Source organism: Hypanus sabinus, chromosome 3 (genome assembly GCF_030144855.1).
Source record: "Hypanus sabinus isolate sHypSab1 chromosome 3, sHypSab1.hap1, whole genome shotgun sequence".
Taxonomy (NCBI): Eukaryota; Metazoa; Chordata; class Chondrichthyes; order Myliobatiformes; family Dasyatidae; genus Hypanus; species Hypanus sabinus.
In genome coordinates, this window is record NC_082708.1 from 136,362,638 (window position 1) to 136,388,323 (window position 25,686).

Consider the following 25,686-nt stretch of genomic DNA (forward strand, 5'->3'; position numbering starts at 1 on the left):
CACTGAATTACATCGGCAGCTTCAAAAATCCAGAAATGAAAGTACTGTGAAAAAGCCCAGTAAAACCTGCGCAGGTCACTTGCAGGTTGGAGGAGCAATCTCCCATATTCCATCTGGGTATCCTCCAACCTGATGGCACGAACATCGATTTCTCTAACTTTCGGTAATTTCTTCCTCCTTCCTCTTCTCTCCTTTTCTATTTCCATTCTAGCTCCTCTCTTACCCTTTATCTTCTTCTCTACTTTCTTCTAGTCCCCCTCCTCCTTTATTTTTCCCATGGTCCACTCTCTTCTCATATCAGATTTCTTCTTCTTTGACCCTTTACCTCTTCCACCTATCACCTCGCAGCTTTTCACTTCACTACCACTCTCCCACCCATTCACCTCCCCCTCACCTGCTTTCACCTAACACTTGCCAATTTCTACTCACATCCTTCCTTGTAACCTCTTATTCAGGCTTTTCCCACTTCATTTGCAATCCTGATGAAAGGTCTTGGCTTGAAACATTCATTGTTTGTTCCCCTCTATAGATGCAGCCTGACTGTTAATTTTCCCTGCAGAATCTTTTGGTTTACTAGTAAAATAATTACTTTGCAGAAATAGATGAAGGTTTGTCTGAAACTTCCACAAAACTCATCTGTGTTTGAGTGGTAAGCAGGAAGGGAAAAACAACATTTTATTTTAAAAGAGATTACTCTAGTCAGGAAAAGTAAGAGGGAAAAATGATATTAGAAGAGAATTTATGTCAGACGATTGGTCTGACCCTTGTATCCTTCAAGAGAGTGAACACTCGCAAAGCATTAGGTTCCAATGGTGTATCTGGCAAGGTACTGAAAATCTATGTCAACCAAGTGGCTGGAGTGTTCAAAGATATTGAGAGGCATTGATCGTGTGGATAGTCAGTAGCATTTTCCCAGGGCTGAAATGGTTGCCATAAGAGGACACAGGTTTAAGGGGCTGGGGAGTAGGTATAGAGGAGATGTCAGGGGTAAGTTTTTTACTCAGAGAGTGGTGAGTGTGTGGAATGAGCTGCCAGGAAAGGTGGTGGAGGCAGATATGATAGGGTCTTTTAAGAGACTTTTGGATTGGTACATGGAACTTAGAAAAATAAAGGGCTATAGGTAAGCCTAGTAATTTCTAGGGTAAGGACATGAAGGGCCTGTATTGTGCTGTAGGTTTTCTATGTCTCTATATCTTTAATCTTCAGCTGGAAGTTTCCACGTTCCTCAAAAGGCTATCATTTAGACCAGAGCCCAAGAAGAGCAGGGTGAGCTTCCAAAGGTGGTGCCTTAAGAAGGTGGCTTCCATCATTAAGGACCCTCACCATCCAGTACATGCCCTTTTCTCATTACTACCATTAGGGAGATGCTGCAGGAGCCTGAAGATCCACTTCAATGTTTTACAAACAGTTTCTTCCCCTCTACCATCTGATTTTTAAATACTGTAGACCATGATATCATGAACCATTTCTCAATAATCCTCTTTTCCATTTCCTTAAACTTATTGTAACATATTAATTTATTATACCTGCACTGTACTTCTGCCACAAAACAACGCATTTTGTTGCTTATGTCAATGACAATAAATCCGATTCTCATTCAGATAATGCTAGACATAAATGCCAGACAACATATCATATATGGTACCAATGCAAAGACCAAAAATCAGAGTCAAATGGTTAAATGTAGATCATTATGTTCCCTTCCTTATCCATATACAGAATTTTCATTTAATATCAGTTTTCTACAGGAAATTGCATATGATGTATAAAAGGCTTCAAATATACAGATGCTTTCAGAGTAATCGCATAGAGAAAATAATAATCCTTTTGCATTGTATGCTTCCAATCGAATTTCACAGTCTCTATCAATGAAATGTGAGTAATTTTTGGTGTACTCCATGCTTAAATCCTCTGAATATATTTCACATTTTTACACTGAAGGGACCACCAGCCTTACATCAGAATCAGAATGGAAATCAATAAATCAATTTGGTCCCAGTCTCTTTCTGAGGTGGCAAAATATCTTCAGACTGGCATGAGTTCTGATTTGATGTGAACTAGCTTTTGTTGGCCATAAACTGATCAAAACCGCAAGAAGCAGACCAATAATAGATTGCTCGACCTCGTTCCTCACCTAAGAGAGAGCCAAGTGGTTTGCAGTAAAAAAAATGCTAAAATAAGAATTGCCTCTGACATACATTGCTTACATCTCCATCAACCAAGCCCATCTCTGTTAAAGCCACTAACTAGCTGAACAGTTCAGAGGCTAAAGCAGAAACTTGAGAATCACCTTGGAAGGGAATTGAAGAGATGCCTCTGAGTTCATATGAAATCAATGCTTCTTGCTGTAGGCCATTGTGTTAATTTAGTTCCTTCTTGAGCTATTGAAAAAAGTTACAGCATTAATGTAACTTTTCAAAACGGTTCTACTGTGATAAAGTAGTGAAAAAAATGAGATGGTGAAATCTAAACTGAAACTGGTTTCTTCTTTTTGAGTAGCATAAATTTGGTGGCAAACATTCCAACTCCCAGTTAGGTACTGGAAGTAATGCTACCAATTTTCATGCTTTATTTGTTACAGACTGTTGATGAGATTAAGAAAACATTGACATATTTGGCAATTAGTCTGCCCATATTCTGTTAAGCTCCAGACAGTGAGTTTAAAACAAAGTGGAAAATCAAGTAGCAACTTCCCAGCATCTCACATTTAGTTAGTTTGTATTGGTCTTAAATTTGCTTTGTGAAAAGCATTACGAACTCTAAGCCTGTAAAATCAGTGCAGAGTGACTGAGTGAGGCAGGAACAGGTGTTCATACCACAGGTTGTCACTTCTCATTACTCACTTTGGAGAGCTTGTTCACCTGGGAGATACAGTCAGGCAGAGCAAGGTTGAGGACGATGGGGGTGGGGATGATGAGAGGAAGAGGAAAGTGGCTAGAAGGGAAGGGAGAAACAGCTCAGAGCATGATGGAAGATGAAAGAGGCAGTTGGAGAAAGGACAAAAGGTTATGGGACTAAAAGGTAGAGAACTGATCGAGGGATAGGAATCAGGATAAGGAAGAGTGATGGATAAAAAGAGTACAAACAGAAGAGGACTGGATGAGATTGTGCATTTGTGTTTATGTGTTGGAAGAGAGCTGGAATGTTGGAGTGTGTCTGTGTGTGCTTGGTGTGCAGTTACAAAGTGCATGTATCCTTGTGAGTGTGCTAAGTCTGTGGCAGCATAGCCAGGTCTACAGTTGTTTTGTACCTCCATGCAACTGAATCAAGATTTCATTCTGTCAAGTTTGCGTGGAGCAGGAAAGGAGGAGATCATACTTCCTCCTAGGAGATCCTTGCTAAGCTTTACAGAATTACGCAAATGTGCTCCTTTTAATATAATCATCTTTGGAACTAGAATTTTAAAAAATCTTTGTTTTGTGTTAGGGTGGTTTTAACTATATAATTCTTGCCTGTTTGTTTCAGCAAAGGAACAATATCAGATGGCTCTGACACTAGATAAGCTAAACTATGTCTTGCAAAGTACATAACTAGTCATGGTAATAGCTGAGCTTTTACTTGGGAGACACATTATGCCCATAAAAAATTCCTGGCAATATTTCTACAACTGAAAACCCTAAAGTATGAGGAATGGCATAAAGTAGACCCTTGTGTAGAAACAAGAATGAAAAACATATGTTGCATCGTCAGTGCATCGCTGCAAGCTTCAAAATGACATTAATGGTTTGTGCACTTTAGCCACTTATTCCAAACATATTTCACAATATGTATGCGCTTCTCTGTTTTGCAAATCAAGGCAACACATAATGCAAAACAAAAAGAGCTAATTGGTGGGGAATGGGGAGAACCGCTAGTTGAGAAATTCCCATTATTCTGCTATGGCTGAGGCCAAAACAGAAAAAGATGATGGTATCTTGGCAGTTAATCATCCTCCACACATCTTATATCCACTTCATTCAAAACACTCTTCTAAAGTAGAAGTTCCAGATATATATATACACAATATTATACTCTTTCCTCTTACCATAACATATCCAAGGGGTAGTCTTCTTTCAGGAACCCTCAAAATAAACCACAGCCAGTGGTGGAACATAAAAAAAAGAAGAGAAATTCTGTAGATGCTGGAAATCTGAGCAATGCAACCAAAATGCTGGAGGAACCTAGCCGGCCAGGCAGCATCTATGGAAGAGAATATAGTCAACGTTTTGGGCTGAAACGTTGACCATATTCTTTTTTCATAAATGCTGCCTGGCCTGCTGAGTTTCTCCAGCATTTTGTGTGTGTTAAACAAAATAAAAAGATCAACGTTTTAGTTCTTGATTCTGACACCATGATTATTGACAGCATGTATAATTTAGAAGTGGCTTATTTTTAGGATCTTCAGCCATGGACATGATTGATCTAGGGAATGGATGATATAGTAGTAAGTTGCTGGGAAGCTTGAATTACACCTGAGTTGTATTTAATTTGTGCCTTTCGAATACCGGCACTATTCATTATCTCTAGCATCAGTGGCTATTGTGTGTACCACCTATATCATGCATTGTATTTACTTAACCAACAGTACCTTCCAAACTCATGACTTCACCCATCAAGAGAAACAAGATTTCCAATTATAAGGGGACACCATCACTTGATGATTTTCTGTCAAGTAACACAAAATTATGTCTTTGAAATACATAGTCGGTCCATCATTCTATTGGATCAAAGCAAATCTTTAATATTTCAACCAAACAGCACTGTGTCAATACATTCAGAAGAACTTCAACATTTTAAGAAGGAAGTTCACTTCCACTTTCTCAGTGATGAAAAATAATGGTCAATAAATGATAACCTTGTCTGTAACACTCATATTCCAACAATGAACAAAAACAAAATGGCAGGATAAGAATTCAGTCTGTCTCTGGCTTCTAAACTGATGACAAAAGATTAGTAGATTCTGGCCATATGCTTTTCATTAGTAATTAAAAAGCCAAATAAAAATTGCATATGTTGGAAACCTAATCAAATAAAAATGATCAAGCCAGGAAGCATCTGTAGATGGAAAAACATAATTAAATTTTTAGATTGATGAACTTCCTTCAGACATTTAAAGTGTGAAAACAAGCATGTTCTACATTCCAGAGAAGAGTTATGTCAATGATAGAATCACCTGTCTCATTCAGGTTTCTTTGGTCTCCACCCTGTCACTGACATCTTTTTTTTTAATCCTTAAGATGAGAATCCAGATATAAAAGAACTATTTTTACAAAGCTATTGGGAGAATACTGCAACTCAGGAAAATAACATAACACTTCTTCTTTGTCTGAAGTTGCTGTTATTTTGAATACTGGAACCACCGGTGCATTAGGTTCACAATTATTATCACAGCTTCAATTCCCTCGCTAACAGGTTCAAGACCAGCTAATGTACTTCCCTTCAATCATTCAGTTCTTGAACCAACAGAGGTTACCGGAATCACTGCAATTTAGCAACACTGCGATTACTTTAATTGCTTTGGACTAAAATTAACTTTATTCCTTGTTCAAATTATGTTTTTGTGTAAGAAAATTAGTACAAATTATGTTTACTTTTTTGGTGAATATTGCATATGTGATATTGCATGCCTGCGATATTGCTGCAAGTATTTTTAGTGCATCAGTGCACAACTGTACTTGTGCACTTGACAATAAATTAAACTTCGACTTCGACTTTGTAAACAACTGACACCTAGCTCCCAAAAAATGTTGCTAAAGCGTCCAGAAATTCTCTATCTTTACTGTTTAAGCTGTTGTATTTACTTAGCATATCCAGAAATTAAATCTTCCATTTTAATTACATAAACTCTATGCCCTTCTCTGATTTTTCTATACATATTTCCCAGCAATACATGATTATTGTCAGAATGTCTCTTAACAACTCTCTGTGGTCAGTTCAACATATTTCCAGTGTTTGATCGTCCTTGTAAAATCCTTTGTTTCTACTGCTGTAATTGTTTTTCCATTTATTAATATGGCATTTCTTCTTCTCCTTTCTCAATATCCTGTCCTTTCTAAAGATTATATTCCTTGACAAATTTAGCTCCCAGTCATGCTTAGCTGGTAACTCGTTCTCTCTAATGAATTCTACATCATGCCCTTGAAGATGAATTTGTGTTTCTAATTTAATTGTTTTATTCCTTATGTTATGTGCATTCACCTGAAAAATATTTGCATGGTTAACTATCTGCATGCTAACAAATGCTTTAATGATGTTTAAATATTTATTTAATAATACATTTTATTGCTGATGCTGTGTAGCGGGTATTTGGCCTGACACTTAACAGTTGAAAACCCGGAGTATTGGATAGTTCCAAAAAGTACTCAATACCAAGCTGACAATTAATCAGATAAATTGGATTATTTGGATAATTATTAAATAGACCAGTGGCCTATATGTTTGATTGCCTGATTTTGGATGAATGATTTTTCCACACTTCTGTATAGGCCTCAAGTGCTCTGTAGAATCAATTGCAATATCAGGTCAGTCTGCATTCCTAGGTTTCAAAAAACAGACAGAACATACAGGGATCTTCACAGAGTGCATATTTGATATCTGATCCAGAAAAATAGTTCATATATAATGTTCAAAGTAAATGTATTATTAAAGTACGTATGTCACCGTATTCATTTTCTTGTGGGCATTCACAGTAAATGCAAGAAAAACAACAGCATTGATTAAAGACCACCACAACAAAAGATAATAAACTATGCAAATACAAAAGAGCATGAAAAGAACAAGTAATGATAATAGCAATGCTCACACAATACTGGAGGAACTCAGCAGGCCAGGCAGCATCTATGGAAAAAAGCACAGTCGATGTTTCGTGCTGAAACTCTTTGGCAGGACTGGAGAAGAAAAAAAAACGAGTAGTAGATTTGAAAGGTGGGGGGAGGGGAGAGAGAAACACCAGGCAATAGGTGAAGCTTGGAGGGGGAAGGGATGAAGAAAAGAGCTAGGAAGTTGATTGGTGAAAGAGACTGAAGACCATGGAAGAAAGAAAAAAGGAGGGTGCTGAGGAGCATCAGAGGGCAGTGATGGGCAGACAAGAAGATAACATAAGAGGGAGAAAAAGGATGGAAATGGTGAAGGGGTATCACGATAGTAGAGGAGGCCATAGATGGACATATCAGAATGGGAATGGGAAGCGCAATTAAAATGAATGGCCACTGGGAGATCCTATTTGTTCTGGCAGAGGGAGCATAAATGCTCAGTGAAGTGGTCTCCAAACCTACGGCGGGTCTCATCAATGTACAGGAGGCCACACCGGGAGCACCGAACACGAACGTCATGGTGAAACTCTTCACCATGTTCATCACTGACAGCACCAAGATTCACAGGGAAGAAATCTAAATGAGAATGCAGAAAATTAATCCTCAGTTATATCTTGCACTTCATTGTTTTGGATGCTTGAAGCAAGTTGTCAACCAACTGCACGTAATCTGGTGCTCTACAGTTGCCAAGAAAACTTTCAACAACATCCTTGTATGCCTTCCATGCGATATTCTCTGATTTCACTAGAAATTCTTTGAATTACCTGTCATTGATGACCTATTTGATTTGTGGATTAACAAAACTGCTTTCCTTAACCTTGGCATCAGTTATTCAGGGAACCAGCTGTGTCAAATATTGAAATCCTTCACCCAAATTTAAAGTCTTTCTGGAACCTGTCCTGCCATGCAGCACAGCCCTCTCTAAGCATGCCCAGGAATACCTAGACAAGACAGAAATCCTTTCAGTTTACACTGTGGGCAACATTTTAATTGACTTAAATTATGAATTGAAATAATAAATATAGACAATTTCAAATAAATGTTGCGTAATAGGAAACCTTCATGGTGATCTTCATGATCAGCAGCCCAAAATCCATGAGAAATGTCCAAATGTATTCAGGAAGCAACATTTTTGTTGTCTAGTGATTAAAAATACATAATAAAATACTAACAAACACAAAATGATAAATGCAAAAATGCCAAGATAAACACAACACAGTCCAATACTTTACAGCACGAGAAAACTTGCAGATGCTGGAAATCATGTCAGTCCATGACTACTCTACTGCTGCTCTGTGGCTGCACTCTGCTTGAAGGAGCAGCACCTCATATTCCATCTGGGCAGCCCCCAACCTGATGGCGTGAACATCGATTTCTCGAACTTCCAGTAATTGCCCCCTCCCCTCTCCTTCTAAAATCTTCATTCCCTCCATTTCCATTTCCCTCTCTCACCTTATTTCCAGACACTTTGTTCACCTCCCTCTTGTGTTCCTCCTCCTTCCCTTTCTTCCATGGTCTTCTGTTCTCTCCTCTCAGATTTCCCCATCCCCAGCCCTTTATCTCTTTCACCAGTCAACATCCCTGCTCTTTACTTCCCCTCTCCTGATTTCACCTATCACCAACTACCTTGTAGTTTTTTATCCCTCCCCCCCCCCCCCCCCCATCACTTTCTTACACTGACTTCTCATCTCTTTTTCCCAGTCCTTGGCCTAAAACATCGACTGTTTACTCTTTTCCATAGGTGCGGCCTGGCTTGCTGAGTCCCTCCAGCATTTTGTGTGTATTACAATACATTACAGGATCCTGCAGCAGGTGAACTCAATTTGATTAGTTACACAGGCACAAACAAGTGGCAAACATCATTCGCCAAAATCTTACTTTAAAATGTAAACTCATAAAAGACACAGTACTTTACCATGAATACAAGTCTGATCCAGTTTTACAGTCCTATCAATTATATTATAACAGATCCATTATTACAGATAGTGCAATCCACAATAATCCTCCAGATATAATATTACAGGATAAGCAAGCAAGAACAATTTACATAGTAGATATAACCATTCCAAACACACATAACATACAGAAATCACTCAGTGATAAACACCAGAAAATGCAGAATTAAAAGAGGAAATTGAAGGACTATGAAATATTAAAAGGGTGTAGATTATCCAACAGTACTATCTACAACTGATATCATCTCAAAATCACTCCAGGATAGCATTAAACAATTAGGCCTCCACAGCAATTTTTATGTAGAACTCCAGAAAGCTACGGCACTAAACTCCACTAGAATTGTCCATAGGCTTCCAGTAATTGAGAAATGAGTATGTTTGGCTATGCCCGTGCCTCAGGTATTACCAGCTTCAGATGAGAAAAAAATTAAAATACAACAATGATAATAATAACAAATAAGGAATAACTATCAAGAACATGTGATGAAGAGTCCTTGAAAGTGTGTCCATAGGTTCTGGTAACATTTCCGTGATGGGGCAAGTGAAGCTGAATGAAGATACCTCTTCTGGTTCAAGAGCCTGATGGTTGAGGGGTAATAACAGTTCCTGAACATGGTAGTTAGCTAATCAAATTTGTTTGGACTCAGTTGTCTATGCCTATAAGCTGCTGCATGTTGCATGATCATTACCTCAAAACCCTTTAAAATACATTAAAATCAATGAAAAAATGTTCAAGTCATACTACAGGTTTCCCACATTGAAAGAAGGGTTCGGTCTTGAGTCATGTGTTTCCCAATGAGAGCAGTTTGGGATATTTGCAAGGTCATCTGCAGAATTCATCAGACCATAAATGACTTTCTTGCATAGAGACATAAACCAACAGCCTGAAAGGCTGCCAAGGAGCTAAGCGAGAACACAGGAGAGAGCAGGATTTGGAAAATATTGTCACATGTATGCACAAACACTTCCTTTTATGAATATTTGACCCATGCTGCAAGTAATCCTACACCACAGTGAGGTATGAATTAATCAATTACATAGGGATCACTACACATTACACTGTGCATCAAATAATAAGCTGCAATCATTACTAGCCAAAGAGCAATGAGTTTACAAGTATGTTGTACATTGCAAAATGCAGTTGGTGGTTGGCAGGTGCAATACATCAATGCCAGAGTGGGGATCCATTACTTCACGTCACTTTGAAAATCTACAGAAAGTCTTGCTCTTTATATTTTGGAGACTATCATAGTACGATTGTTCTGTTCACATGCAAGGTGCAACCTATGTTTTTTGGGAGTGAAATACATGATGCTGAGTTTATGACATTATTGCTTGTTCATCTGAAACTACATAATGGGCAGATACATTATTGTGAATCGTCACAACCCAATGGAGTAGGGATCCAGTGGCAGTTGTAATTTTACTTATAAATGATTGGTAGCAGAAACTACACTGGATAAAATTGATTTTTATTCATGTAATATCAAAAAAAATGCCCTAATTGATCCAATTTCTAGCCAAGCACAAGCTACAAGAAGAAAATCATGATCAGCTACATAAAGAATTATACCAGTACAATATAATAGGATCATCAATTATTTACAGGCTCGTTGAGGATGCACTGGGAGATGAGTATTTTGGGGTCAGGCAGCTACACTTTGGTTTTACAAACAAATGGAGGTTTTGTTTGTAATTGATCATGTGAAACATTGCATTTCATGCAAATCCTGCATTATTAATGGAGAAAAAAAGCAAACTGCTGGAGTAACTCAACAAGTGAGGCAGCATCTGTGGGGGGAAATGGACAGGCAACGTTTTGGGTCTCGACCTGAACCATCAGCTATTTCTCATAATTCTTTTTTTTTTGCACTGGATTCCAGGATCTCCAGTTTTTTTGTGTCTGCATGTAAAAGAAAAGTTCAAAAAGATGAAAAGTACATTTATTATGAAAGCATCTACACTATGTACAACCTTGAGATTGGTCTCCTTATCGGCAGCTGCAAAACAAAGAAACCCAATAGAACCCATTAAAAGTGAAGACTATCAAACATCCAATGTGAAAAAAAGAAACAAATTGTGCAAACAATAAATGTAAGCAAATAACATTCAGAAACAAAGTTCAATAAAGTCCATAGCCATGAAACAAGTCATCACAGCAATCGATCCAAAAGCCCATTAGTTGCAGATCATAGCCTCAATTTAGTGCAAAAATGAATAAACCTTGCAGAGCAGCAAGCTGAACATTGACCCTTCCCTCTCCTCCAGCCCCTACACCCTGACCTGTTCAATCTGACCCAGTGCTTACATCAGCTAAACCTTGGGTTGTCCCTTGCTCTCGGACCTAGGCCCTGCAGTTTTGATACTCCCTTGGACCCAGGCCCCACCATCTTAGATTTGGCCCACAGCCAAACTTTCCAATCTGGCCTTGCACTTAAATTGGCCAATCAATGGGGTGTTCCTCACTCTTGGGCCTGGGCTCTGTTGCCTCATCTCAGCCTCATTTTGGCTTGCTTCACCTCAGTTCTATCATTTTGAATCATCTCCAAGTCTGCTCCAGCAATGGGCAAACATTGACTCATTCCCTCCTTTCAGGCCTGGGTCCCGCCGTCTCAATCCAGCCTGTGCATGCCCCACTGAAACCATCCTGCACCTTTGAAACTTCAGTTCGCACCACAAAAATGGCAGGTTGTACAGGCCAGGTGGTTCCAAAGCTCAACTACCAAAACAAAATAACAGGCTATTGGTTTCAGTGACTGTTTCTGAGAAAAAAAGTGGGATTGATAAAGTAGTTGATAGTTTTGTTTACTGCCAGCAAGTTATCGCTGTGCTTCACAGTGCCATTTTAAAAGGCACTGGTGAACACAGCAACAACTTGCAGCCTCACTCTGCTTCTAAACAGCCAGAGAAAGAAGGGAGGTTTGCAGGCTTGGCCTTCTTAAAAGACCATAAGACATAGGAACAGAATTATGTCACTTGCCCCATCAAGTCTCTTCACCATTCCACCATGGCAGATTGATTATCCCTCTCAACCCCATTCTCCTGCTTTCTCCTTGTAACCTTTGACACCCTAACTAATCAAAAACCTATCAACTTCTGCTTTAAGTATACCTAATGGTTTGGCCTCCGCAGCTTTTTGTGGTAATAAAAACCACAGATTCACCAAACTCCAGCTATGGAAATCCCTCCTTATCTCTGTTCTAAAGGGATGTCTTTGTATTCTGAGGCTGTGCTTTCTGGTGCTAGACTCCCCTACTACAGAAAATTTTGTCTCCACATCCACTCTATCTAGACCTTACAATATTCAATAAGTTTCAATGAGATTCAGTCTTGTTCTTCTAAACTCAAAGTTGAAGAAGGAGGAATATAGCTTTTCTAAGAGCGGCTGTTTCTGGAACTAATTCTTCGATCTCTGTATGTCTGAGGAGCACGTATTCAGTAACTAAATTTTTCAAAGGAACTGATAGCTGGGATCTGCTGTCTTCAGGCAGAAGCTTAACTGCTCGTTCGTTTCTCAACAGCACTTCCCGTAGAGGTGAAGACCTGGATGTCTTAGCCTTCGGGTGACAGCTGAAAGCCCCATGATACAGTTTGTAGCACTCAAAACATCAAGAATACTCATGCCGTTTCTGCTCTTTCAGCAGCAGCAACAAGCATCACTGGCATTCCGATCTGGCGTTTTAAAGTCTCAAGAAGTAAAAGATGAAATCACTTACCATTAAAGCTCTTACTCAAATGAAAAAAAACTTTCACTCCCTGAAGTTGCAGAACTGTGTGGCCATTGTTAAAATATCCTCATATTATCTGTTATATAGGACACTGGAATGAGTCTTTCTTTCTGAAGCTCTCTGTTTTGACATCTTACTTCAGCTATTTCTTTTATCCATAGCAACTCACTTTCATGCAGGATTCTGAATGTGCTTGTTAGTGGAATTTTGTGAACAGAAAGAAGGCTTTGAAAAAATGGTGTAGACTGCCATCAGTGTACTCAAAAGGAGGCCATTGTCTACATCAGAGAGACTCTGTAGTACCTTCTATATTTTGCTTTAATATCACCTAGTGCATCGTTCACAAGTATTAAGAACACAGCATCTACCCACTGCCTAGGAGGAGGAGGATGAAGAGGCAAGGGAAGAGCTAGGGACGTAGGGATGATCTGCTTGTATGTCCTATGAAGAAGTACTTCCTTTGAAGTTCAGATTAAGGTCTATTCCAGTAAATAGGGATTCAGAACATTTGCTGCAATTGCTCAACATTTCCTATTGAAATGATATGTCAGTGTCATTTTGCATTTTAATAAACAACAGCATTCTGATGTTCGCTCACTATTGATCAGAAACATATCAGGTCCCAAAATTTAATTACTTTAGTTGGAAGAAATACCTCTAAAAACCTGCAACAAAGGCCTGAAGTTCTGATGTGGTGCACGTCAAACTCGGCAGGAATAAAGCAGCATTTGCAGTTCCAAAGGCAATGGAAAAACCCTTTGTTTGTTTCCATGAATGCAGTTCTAATGTCAGTAAGCTTCAGCTCATTCAGCCTGTTCCACTGTCATCACAATTAAACATTTTCAAGAGATGCAATGCCTGTAGCATGTACTGTGTTTAGTGTATGTAGTGAATGATAAAATGTTCTTTCCTATCAGAAAGGAATGCCTTGACCTCGAAAGATAAGAGCAGTTAAGTCAGAATTTCCGCATTGGATCCCAAATCACATTACATCCTCATTTTGATATTCCACTATGTTCACTCATTCACTGTGTTAGAATAGTCCATGTAGTATTGAATCAGAGCCTCCTCATAGAAGCACAGCAGTGGTCAGGAAGGTAGTTTCTCACCACCCTCAATGACAGTCAACAAAGATCTGTAATTTCTGATCTCCAAGCAATACTCCACACCCAGCCATGATCAGAAATGAAGGAAAAATAAATCCAAGGTTGTCATCCCTCTGTTATTGGTCTTTGGGGGCAAAGAACTTTTGTGTAAGCTCTTAATGGCTCTCCTCTTTTAACATTGGCCTGTTGTATTATTGTTAGTTGATGCTCCAGATTTGGGAACAGTTTCTTTCCAACTGTGATAAGACTGCTGAACGGATCCTGACCCGGATCTGGGCCGTACCTTCCAAATAGCCGGACCTAACTTGCACTACCTTACTTACCCTTTTCTGTTTTCTAATTATTATTCATAATTTTTAAAAAAATATTTACTTTGATTTGTACTTCAGGGAGCGCGAAGCGCAGAATCAAATATCGCTGCGATGATTGTATGCTCTAGTATCAATTGTTTGGTGACAATAAAGTAAAGTAAGTAAGTAAGTCCCTCAGTACCTGCAGGATTGTTGCTCACTTGCAATGAAAGTGCTTGCAGAGACTGGATCATTCAGGTTGGTCTTGTATCATCCAAAATCGAGAACGGGCAGTCTGTGATGGCCGGATGATAGGCACTGGTGAAGGAACTTTCAGAATTTCAGTGGTAGTTACATAATCTTTGCCATCCTTAGGAAAGCTAACAGTTTGCCCTCCAGGGAGTCACTAGAGGTAAACTAGAGCAACACAAGGTTGAGTTATCACCTCCCTTTTAAGAGTGACCCTCTTAGAGGACCACAGCCTTGTTATAGGGGTTGGAAACTTGAGTACCTTAATGACCTGGAGAGATTTTTTGGCTGGAGCCAAAGCCTTGTGCCTTGGCTCTTGGTAGGGTCACCCATGCCAAATCGGTCAGAGGGTAGAGGCCAGACTAAGAGTAGTCCACGGGACCTTGAGATTTGGGGATTCAGCTCAGGACTAACAACATTGACTGGTCAAAATAAGTTGTTATGGAAACAACAATGAAGAGTCTTTCTATAGAGATGTGGATTGAGGACCTTCATTGCTGTCCTGAACACCAGTGGCATAACAGGCAGTAGGTAAGTAAGTAAGCTTAAGAGTGAGAGCATATATCAATTAGCACTGGTTGTTTCCACTTGATGTGTGAGACTTATGAAATTAAGAACAGTTAGAGTAGTTCCTTAAGTTTTTATAGTCAAAATCCACACACGAAAGCCCTGTGTTACTGACACAGTGACAAAGTAGTTGGGACCTCACCTACATTGTTTCAGCGTATCTTTTTAGATATACATACCTCAATTTCTAGGCTAATGTGTTTTAACTTGTGAATATTACTTTTGGCATTCATATTACAAATTACTATTGCTGGTACATCAATTTGCATGTAAGGATCATATCACATGGTTTATTGCTGATTTGCAAAATTATTCTTTACCTTTCAAAGAATGATTCAGCAAATCCCTTTGAAAGTAATAACTCATTTTCCTTAGCAAAACCTTTCATGCAAGATTCTAAATAAAACTTTTTAACGAAGCACATACCCTATATTTAGAATATACAGTACATTGTTCTAAACACTTATATTAAAATAAAACTAAGTCAGTACACCGCCTCAAGCATGCTGATATCTTAACCATTCATTCTCTTTGCATGTAAATAAATTATTCCACACACGCATAATGATATTCTCTTTCAGAGCATAGCAGTTAGATAAATTCTATAGATCCAACAGCCTTGATAAAAGTCAAACATAAAATAAATCTTAAATGGAGTAAAAAGTGTAGGTAGGGTGCCTAAAAAAAAATGGAAGCTATGATGGAAGATTTTTTAAAATCTCAATACATGAGAGATAATTTGTTGAATGAGTGTCCTGGTCTAAATCTCTCTTGTAATCAAATACATTTATTTTGATTATGGTGGTGAAACACACAGGGAGAGAATGAGCTATCAGAGTATTATGCTAGAAAGAAATTTAAACATATGATGCTGGTATTTCCAAGTAGAAGAGTGAGGAGTATAATTTTGCTCATATGGAAAACCATGTGTTAAAATGGTAAGATAGGAAAATCTGTGTCAATATAAAGTTCTAAGTTTAAAGTACATTTTATTATCAAAGTATATATATGTCACTATAAACAACCGTGCGATTCGGCAAATCTAAAGAATAGTATTTAGAACAGGATCCATGAGATGTCAACTAGAGTACAAAAGACAAGACACTGTGCAAGTGCAAATATAAACAAACATGAAATAACAAGACAAAGAGTCTTTTAACTGAGATCATTGATCGAGGGAACATCCAAATGGACGGGCAAGTGAGTGTAGTTATCTTGTTTGTTCAAGACCCTGATGGTTGTGGTTTGTAACTGTTCTTAAAAATGGTGGCGCAAGTCCTGAGGCATTTGTACCTTCTGCCTAATGGCAACAGCAAAAAAAGAGCATGGCCTGGGTGGTGAGGATCTCTGATGCTGCTTTCCTCTGACAGCATTTCATGTGGACATGTTCAATGGTTGAGAAGGCCTCACCTGTGATGTACTGGGATGAATCCACTAATTTTTCTAGGATTTTCTGTTCAAACATATTGGTGTTTCCATACCAGGCCGTGATGCAACCAGTCAATACATTCTCTACTAAACATCTATAGAAGTCACACAAGGAACTTATATATTGCTTTGTACATGTTTTGAAATTCTTATGCAAAAAAACCTAGTAATTAAGTAATACAGAGAACATGACAAGTAGAGTCTCTGAAAGTTCATCTGTATGGTCTGGAATCAGTTCAGTATAGAGGTGAGTGAAGTTATCTACATTGGTTCAGGAACCTAATGTTTGAAGGGTAATATCTTTTCCAGAACCTGGTGGCATGGGACCAAAAGCTTTTGTACCTCTTCCCCACAAGCAGCAGTGAAAAGAGAGCATAGCACAAGTGGTGTGTGTCCTTGATTATGGATGGTGATTTCTTGTAGTAGAGCTCTTTATACATATATTCAATGGTGTGGAGAGATATCCTGTGAGGGATGGAATTTGTAGGCTTTTTAGTTCTTGAACTTTGATGTCTCCATTCAAGGCCATAATGCAACCAGTCAGAATAATTTCCACTGTTCATCTATAGATGCGTGTCAAAGTTTTAGATGACAGGCTAAATCCATGCAAACTTCTAAGAAATAAGAGGCATTGCCATCTCTTCTCTGTGATGGTACCAACATGCTGGACCAGGATAGATACTCTGAAATTATGCTGCCTAAGAATTTAAAATTATTGACCCTCTCCACCTCCGATTCCCTAATGAGCACTAACTCATGGACCTTCCAATTCCTTCTCCTGCAGTCAATAATAAGCTGTTTTCAACCATATTCAACCATTTTGGTTGCACGTATCTTACTTGTCAGTATAGACCGTGGATGTAGAAGGCAACAGAATGTGAGAAGGAAAGTTAACTGTGAAGATGCACACAGTTCCAGTTCTTGTTGGGCTATTATTCAACCATAATTTCAAACTCTCTCCTGTATACCAATTGATCACAGCCTTTAATTCAGGCAACATAGTGGTTTCATCAGTAAATCTAACTGTGGCATTGGAGCTGTACTTAGTCTCACAGTCATAAGTATAAAGCAAGTAGAGCAGGTGGCCAAGCACACAACCTTGTGGTGCAATTGTGCTGATGGTGAATCTGGAGGAGAAATTGTTGCCAGTCCGTACCGACTGGGTTCTGCAAGTAAGGCAGTTAAATATCTAGTTGTAGAACAAAGTATCAAGGCCTAGGTCGTGGAGCTTATTGATTAGTTTTGAGGGAGTGGTAGTGTTGAATGCTGAGCTGTAGCCAATGAAGAAAATCCTTGTGTATGTTTCTTCACAGTCCTGATTTTCCATGGCTAAGTGAAAAGCCAATGAAATGGCATCTACTGTTGACCTATAGTGACAATAGGCAAATTGGAATGGATTCAAGTCACTCCTCAGGCAGGAGTTGATATATTCCATGACCAACTTCTAAAAGTATTTGTTCACACTAGATGTAAATGGTACTGAACATTGGAGACTGAGCCCAGCAAGAACTGGATCTGGGAGCACATTCATAGTTAACTTTCCTTCTCACATTCTGTTGCCTTCTACATCCACAGTCTATACTGACAAGTAAGATATGTGTAATCAAAACCTCGTCTACTTGTGTGCCCACTCCTCTCATGATGACCATGCTTTGGTGTTTTGTTATTTCAGTTAACTAAGAAAATGCCCCTGTCTTACTCTCAGCTTAAGAGCCTGAAGGAGATGACAAGGAAGATTGCTAAGTTCATCTCTCACATTACATAAGTTGTTGTATGGAAGTCATATAGGTGGTGGTCAGTCCCTTGTTAACACCTATGGGGTCAATTATAGTCCAATATCCAAAGGTCTCAGTTTAACAGAAGCTGAAGTGAAATCTTGGAACTGTGTCATGCAATGGCATCTGTCAATCAACGCACTTCCCATCATGGTTTTGGATCCCAATTTTGGAAGGGGCTCTGAGGGTGTTTTAGATCTATTCTGATAACCTATTCTCCATCAAACTGATGTTCTGCTCCAGATAAGTAGTGGCTACTTTGTGGAGCACAAACCTTTCCTAAGATGAAAGCACTATTGTTTCTATCACTGTCCTTTCAGTTGTACCCTCACTATTACCCAGAATTCTGTAGTTGACGATGAAAAGGTGCAGCTTAAAACTCAAACATGTTGGTCATATGATGCAGCAGTTCTTAATCAGACAACAGCAGAATAAATAAAACCAGAGAGAAATTCATCTTTGGAAGCAATAGTCATTTGCTACTCCCAAGAGTCTTACTTTCACCACATGCCTCACATCACACTAATACTGTGTCCCAAATGTAATTTCTTAAAATAACACCAACAACCTTGTAAAAGAATGAATCAGTGCAATCTGCTTTCACTGTTTCCCGTGGGACTATTGAAGTAAATAGTATTTAAAATAATCATTGATGTTCTTCTTGGCTGTGTTACCATATTACCAATAGGCAAAAGGACTTCCTATATTTCCATACTTTAATTATGAAAACTACAATCTCCAAAGACCATTCTTTCTATCACCTGATAATACATCCAATATCTGATTTGTTTACTTACTGGCCAATATTTATTCTAATTTGTAATGACCAATGTGCGCAAAAATTTTGTACTCAGCAATTTCTTGCCCAGTGACAACACACGTGCACTGAATTTTATATATAGAGGTACTTATTTTAACTGTGTTCCTGATCTGTCCTCCTCTACATTGGTAAGAACCATAATAAATTGGGGGACTGCTTCATTGAGGACCTCCACTCCAACTGCAAAAAGCAGAATTTCCCTGTCATCAAACATTTTAATTCCGATTCCAATTCTGTTACAATGTGTTGGTCCATGTTCGCCTCTTGTGCCAGGATGAAGCTACTCTCAGGTGGAGGAGCAACACCTTATATTTTGTCTGGTAGTCTCCAACCTATTAGTATGAATATCGATTTCTCTTTCTGGTGAAACATTTTATTCCTTCTCCTTCCCCTCTTCCTCTATCCCAACTCTGGCTTTTTACTTCTTCTCACCTGCCTAACACATCCTCTGGGTCCCCTCCTCTTTTCCTTTCTCCTACCATCCACTCTCTTCTCTTATCAGATTCCTCCTTCTCCAACCCTTTACCTTTCCAACCCACCCGGCTTCATCTATCACCTTCCAGCTAACCTCCATTCCCTTCCCACATCTTTTTATTTTGTCAATGTTCCCCCTTCCTTTCCTGAACTGAAGAATGGTCTCTGCCTGAGATATTGACAGTTTATTCATTTTCCATAGATGCTACCTGACCTGCTGAGTTCCTCCAGCATTTTGTGTGTTGCTTTGAAATATCTATGATTTTGCTACATTGCAGTTACTTTACTCGTGTTGGCCCAGTTCTTCCAATTACTCAACTTCTGTAGTTTATTGTTTTTGACTTTACATCACTAGTAAATTTACCCATTGGGCCAATGTCTTCTAGATTAGATCACTTATTAAGTAAATAAGAGAAAGGCAAAATGAGTACAGATGCCCGTGGTAGCGTGTGTCATTAGGTAGCATTCTATGCAGAGTAAGAGGTCTAAAATGATCACAGTATCAACAAGATCAGTAGTAGTTCATTAGAAAGCATACAGCCTTTACACCCTGTATACCGATGATTGAATCGAAACCCACAGCTCCCATCTGCTAATTAAATTTGCCGATGACACTACATTGATTGGCCTTATCTCAAACAATAACGAGGTGGCCTATGGGGAAGAAGTCACCTCTTTGACACAGTGGTGTCAAGTAAACAACCTCTCCCTCAATGTTGCAAAAACAAAGAAGCTGGTTGTGGATTACAGGATGAATGGAGATGGGTTAACCCCTACAGACATCCATGGACCTCGGGTTGAGAGGGTAAACAGCATCAAGTTCCTTGGCATCCACATCACCGAGGACATCACATGATCTGTGCACACCAGCTGTGTGGTTTAAAAGGAACTCAGCAGCCAGAACAACATCTGTTGGGAGATAGAAATCCAACCCCTCTCGCTAGTCATATCAGGATGAAAGCCAATAGATTTCTGAACACAACACAGAGTACACTCAAGTCATCCCAACCACAATCTATTCCAGCTGCTATCATCTGGTAAGTGGAATGTGCTGGTCAGCTGCTTGTTTTCTAGAATCCCTGTCATTCTTATGATTTTAAGTACTTCTATTGAGCAGATGGGCAGGATGTTCCGAGACCAGGACCCAGCTTCACTTGTACAGCATAAAAACCAGGACCAACAGGCTTCGGGACAGCTTCTTCCACCAGGCTATAAGACTGATGAACTCACGCTGATTTGACTGAACTCTATGTTACATTGACTGTTCTATTTACTATAAATTATTATAAATTACTTTGATTGCATATGGCATATTTAGATGAAGATGTAACATAAAGATTGTTACTCCTCAGGTATGTGAAGGATGTAAGAAATAAAGTCAATTCATTCAATAACTTTTTTGGTTTTATGTCCAAAGAGCACATAGCCATTGTTCTATGATAGTTGTTCCATTGTTCCCTGTGGTGTGCCACAGGGATCAGTGCTGGGTCCATTGTTATTTGTCATCTACATCAATGATCTGGATTATAATGTGGTAAATTGGACCAGCAAATTTGCTGATGATACAAAGATTGGAGGCCTAGTGGACAGCGAAGAAGGTTTTCAAAGCTTGTAGAGGGATTTGGACCAGCTGGAAAAATGGGCTGAAAAATGGCAGATGGAGTTTAATGCAGACAAATGTGAGGTATTGCACTTTGGAAGGAAAAACCAAGGTAGAACAAACAAGGTAAATGGTAGGACACTGATGAGTGCAGTAGAACAGGGAATCTGGGAATACAGATACAAAATTCCCTAAAAGTGGCGACACAGGTAGATAGGGTCGTAAAGAGAACTTTTGGCACATTGGCCTTTATAAATCAAAGTATTGAGTATAAGAGTTGGAATGTAATGGTGAGGTTGTATAAGACATTGGTGAGGCTGAATTTGGAGTATTTGTGCAGTTTTGGTCACTGGTTTACAGGAAGGATATTAATAAGGTTGAAAGAGTGCAGAGAAGGTTTACAAGGATGTTGCGGGACTTGAGAAACTGAGTTACAGAGAAAGGCTGAATAGGTTAGGAATTTATTCTCTGGAGCGTAGAAGAATGAGGGGAGATTTGATAGAGATGTATAAAATTATGATGGGTATAGATACAATGAATGCAAGCAGGCCTTTTCCACTGAGGCTAGGGCAGAAAAAAACCAGAGGACATGGGTTAAGGGTGAAAAGGGAAAAGTTTAAAGGGAACATTAGGGGGAGCTTCTTCACCCAGAGAGTAGTGGGAGTGTGGAATGAGCTGTCAGTTGAAGTGGTGAATGCGGGCTCACTTTTAACATTTAAGAAAAAACTTGGACAGGTACATGGATGAGAGGGGTAAGGAGGGATATGGCCCAGGTGCAGGTCAGTGGGACTAGGCAGAAAAATGGTTCAGCACAGCCAAGAAGGGCCAAAAGGCCTGTTTCTGTGCTGTAATGTTCTATGCTTCTATGGATATGTTGAGAATTCTATTGGCTTTCATCCTGATATGACCAGCGAGAAGGATTGGATTTCTATCTCCCAACAGATGTTGTCCTGGCTGCTGGGTTCCTTCAGGAGATTGTTTGTTGCTCTAGGTACCAGCCTCTGCAATCTCTTGTATCTTCCTTTCACTGCTATTGATGAGTTCCCCACCATCAATATCACATGGACCAACCCTGATAGCAGAGTGGGAGATGATCAGTTAGGTAACTATTGTGGCATGCAGCAGGGAGCTCTGCTTTGGATGATTCTATACATTGCTAACTTAAGATTAAATTTGTTTCGGTTACAGCTAACCCTGGTGAACTAAATTTAAAATTGTTGAACTCCTAGACTTTGTTTAGGACCCATTACAAGGTTTATTTAAGATTACACTGGATAAAAAGGCAATTTGATAGTGCACCAAGAATTCTTTTTTTCCCTTGGAAGGTCAATGATTTCTGAAGCCATTTTTTTCCCAATAATGACACATATGATAGAAAAACACTGATTTTAAAAAGTACTTTCTCATTGTGCATCTGTACACAATTTACTTTGAGGATAAGCATTAAAAGTGTGATTTTATATTTCCATATTGACCTGCATGTGTCCATCAAGTCGATTTTACATTTCAGTCAATTTCCAGGTTTGGTTTTACTGTACTGCAGAACAGAACAGATTCCTCTGAGCACCTTCTGACAACTTTAATCAATCCAGTAGCAGGTATGGTGCAGGTTACATACAGTTCAGAGCTCCCTATGGATTCTGCCAATAATGCGCTGTAGCTCTAACCTTAGAAGCATGTATCTTACTGCTTGCGATATTTCCCTATCCAGCCTTCCTAACAACCAATTAGTACAGCTAAATTCATCATGAACGTTTTGTTCTATTTTTTTTCTACAGCTTCAGAAAGTTTAGAACATGGGTCAATTTGATTCTGGAATTGATGCCACAGCTCTCAAGTGGTCATCAGGGATTTTTACGTATGCAGCATAATATTAGAAATCAAATACATTTCTTGCCATTAAGCCTCTAAGGACCAAGTACCATTACTAGAGAGTCAGTGATTCAGTGTTCTCTTACATTCTGCCAAAGACCACACACACTTACATTAATAAAACTATACTTTCACTGTCATAAATCATCCATTGGACTCAGACAAGTTTTGGAATTGTGTTATTGAAAATTAGTTCAATTTATATTAGGGTAGCACAGTAGTATAATAGTTATCTTGCCCACTGAGGCTGCCTATTGGGGAATTTGCCTATTCTCTCTAAGGCTTTCTCAGGGTGCCCGCTTGCCAGTGACATGCAGGTTGGGAGATTAATTGGCTGATGTAAAATGCCCCTATTGTTTGGTTGAGTGGAAGAATCCATTGGGAGTTGAAAGGAATAAATGGGATTAGTGAAAGAAAAATCTGTGGCAAATCAAAGCATCCTGGTAAATCTCCTCTGGACCTTCTCTAAAACTTTGTCATCCTTCCTATAGTGAGGCAACCAAAACAATATTCCAAGTGTGGTTTAAGACCTTGTGGCTCTAGAACTTAATACCCCAGCTAATGAAAGCCAGCTCACCATACTTCTTCTCAACAACACTATCAACTTATGAGACATCCTTGAGGAAATTATGGTAGTGAACTTCAAGATCTATCTTTTTCTCCACACTGCCAAGAAGTCTGTCGTTAACCCTGTATTGTCATTAAATCTAACCTTCAAAATGAATCAATTCACACATTTTTTGGGTTGAACTCCACCTGACACTTCTCAGCCCAGCTCTGCATCCTATCAATGTTCTGCTGCAACCAACCAAACCCTCCCCAATATTTATACCTTTGTGTCATCTGCAGGCTTACTAACCAACCCTTTCACTTCCTCATCCAAATCTGTAGACTTGCAGATTACCTCTAAAATTTCACAGTGAGGATTTTGTTTCCTCTTGTATTAAGTCAAAGTATAACTGAAGGATTCCTTCCCTCTGAACTATGATGCTCTCTACACACTGAATAGTGAACCACAATATGTTTATAACGACATGAAATCTTGATGACAACTGTGACTCAGCTGGTATCATTACTGTTTCTAGGTCAGAATGTTAAGAAATTTGGTGCTAGATCAAGAGGATGAGGCACATTGGGCAGTGGTGGATTTTGGCAAACTTACTAAATTTAGGCTCCCTCTGCTTTCAAGTTCAAGTTAATCGTTATTCAACTTTACACATGCACATATACAGCTAAATGAAACATTGTTTCTTTGGGGCCAAGGTGCAAAACACAATACATAGTCACACACAGCACATATAGTTATGACCCAGCATATACAATTACAAAATGATATTAGCATAAGTTCCTGAGTGGCACAGACTAAAGATTGACAGGTTGACGAAAAGTGCGAGATGCATGTTTATGCAAGATTGTATAAAGTTACTGGCACTATTATAATAAAACAAACAGTAGTATAAATATGTGAAAGAGCAGCAATAAAAGATGAAAAGTGGCCAGTGCTGGATGGAAGTGAGTTGAGAGTGGGGTGGGGGTTGGGCAGCAAGGCATTCAGACAGGAAGTGTGTGTGTGCTGGGTGGCAGCAGGGTGTTAAGAAGCCTCGCAGCTTGGGGAAAGAAGCTGTTACCCAGTTTGATAGTTCTAGTTCATATGCTGCAGTTCCTTCTGCCTGACGGCAGGAGGTTAAGATTATTGGACTGATGGGAGGGGTCTTTGACAATGCTGGAGGCATTGGTGGATGTCATGTCTTTAGAGTCCATGGCACTTATTCATAATAGAGTAAGAGAGTAATCTAAAGCATCATTTGTCTTTCAGTACACATTACTAAAACTGATCATCTGGTCATTAGATATTTAACTATTTATGCAAGCTGCAGTACTGTGTAAAAAGCTTAGGCATATACAAACGTTTGTTTATATAGGGTGTCTCAGACTTTGGCATAATACTGTACTTGTCAACATGGAGCAGAGAGTGTGTTTGTAAATCTGGGAGGAGTAAAGGGTGTTGGGAACGGTGAGGGTGCAGTGCTGTGGGAGGGGTATGGGACAGGTGGCAGAGAGGAAGTGCCAGGGGTGGATGGTGGCACGGGTTCAGACATATTCAGCCCTAAGATACCAGGCAAGCTCATTTGATTCCCAGCAAATGGTTTATTGATCTTTACAGGAAGTCTCTCTGCTGCTTCCCACTCCCTCCACTCTCTCGTCCCTATTTTCCAACTATGATTACCCTCTTCCTGCCCCCTTCCCACTCTCAGTCCACAATAGAGACCCATATTAGAATCATGTTTACCATCACTCACATGTGTCATGAAATTCATTTGAAATTCATACTGTACTGTGGAAGCAGTACAGTACAATACATAAAATTACTACAGTACTATGCAAAAGTCTTTGGCACCCTAGCGCTCTCTCTCTCTCTCTCTCTCTCTCTCTCTCTCTCTCTCTCACATATATATATAAATAAGTACCTAAGATTTCTGCAGAGTACTGTACATCTACACACTGACAAAATATCAAGAGTGCTTCATTGGCTATAAAGCACTATGAGTTGTCCCAAGGCTGTAAAAGGCTTTTTAAATGCAAGTACTTCTTTCTACCTTGCTGCAAGGACAAAATATATAAGAGCCATCAAAATGAGAAGAAAAGAACAAGTATCATGCGATAGTAGGCTCCATTGAAAATGCAAGTTGATACAGATTGACCTCTGATATAACATACATTCGTTTTGACTCCTTCTCTAATGGACAACCCATATAAAATATTGTCTCCACACATTCTATTTTTATCGTTCCTGAAGATGGCAATCCAGAGACTGCCTTGTGTGATTTAAAAGAAAATTGCTTTGAATTGCATCTGTGTCACATATCCAGTACTACATTCACTGAATGCCACATTGATTCAAAACACCATGGTCTGCACTGGAGTGAGATGACTGTGATGCAAACCAAATCTAGTGCCTAGGGAATTTCACTCATTCACTGAGTTTTGGACAATATGAATGGGAAAGGTAAGAGTTATGTTTCAAAATAAA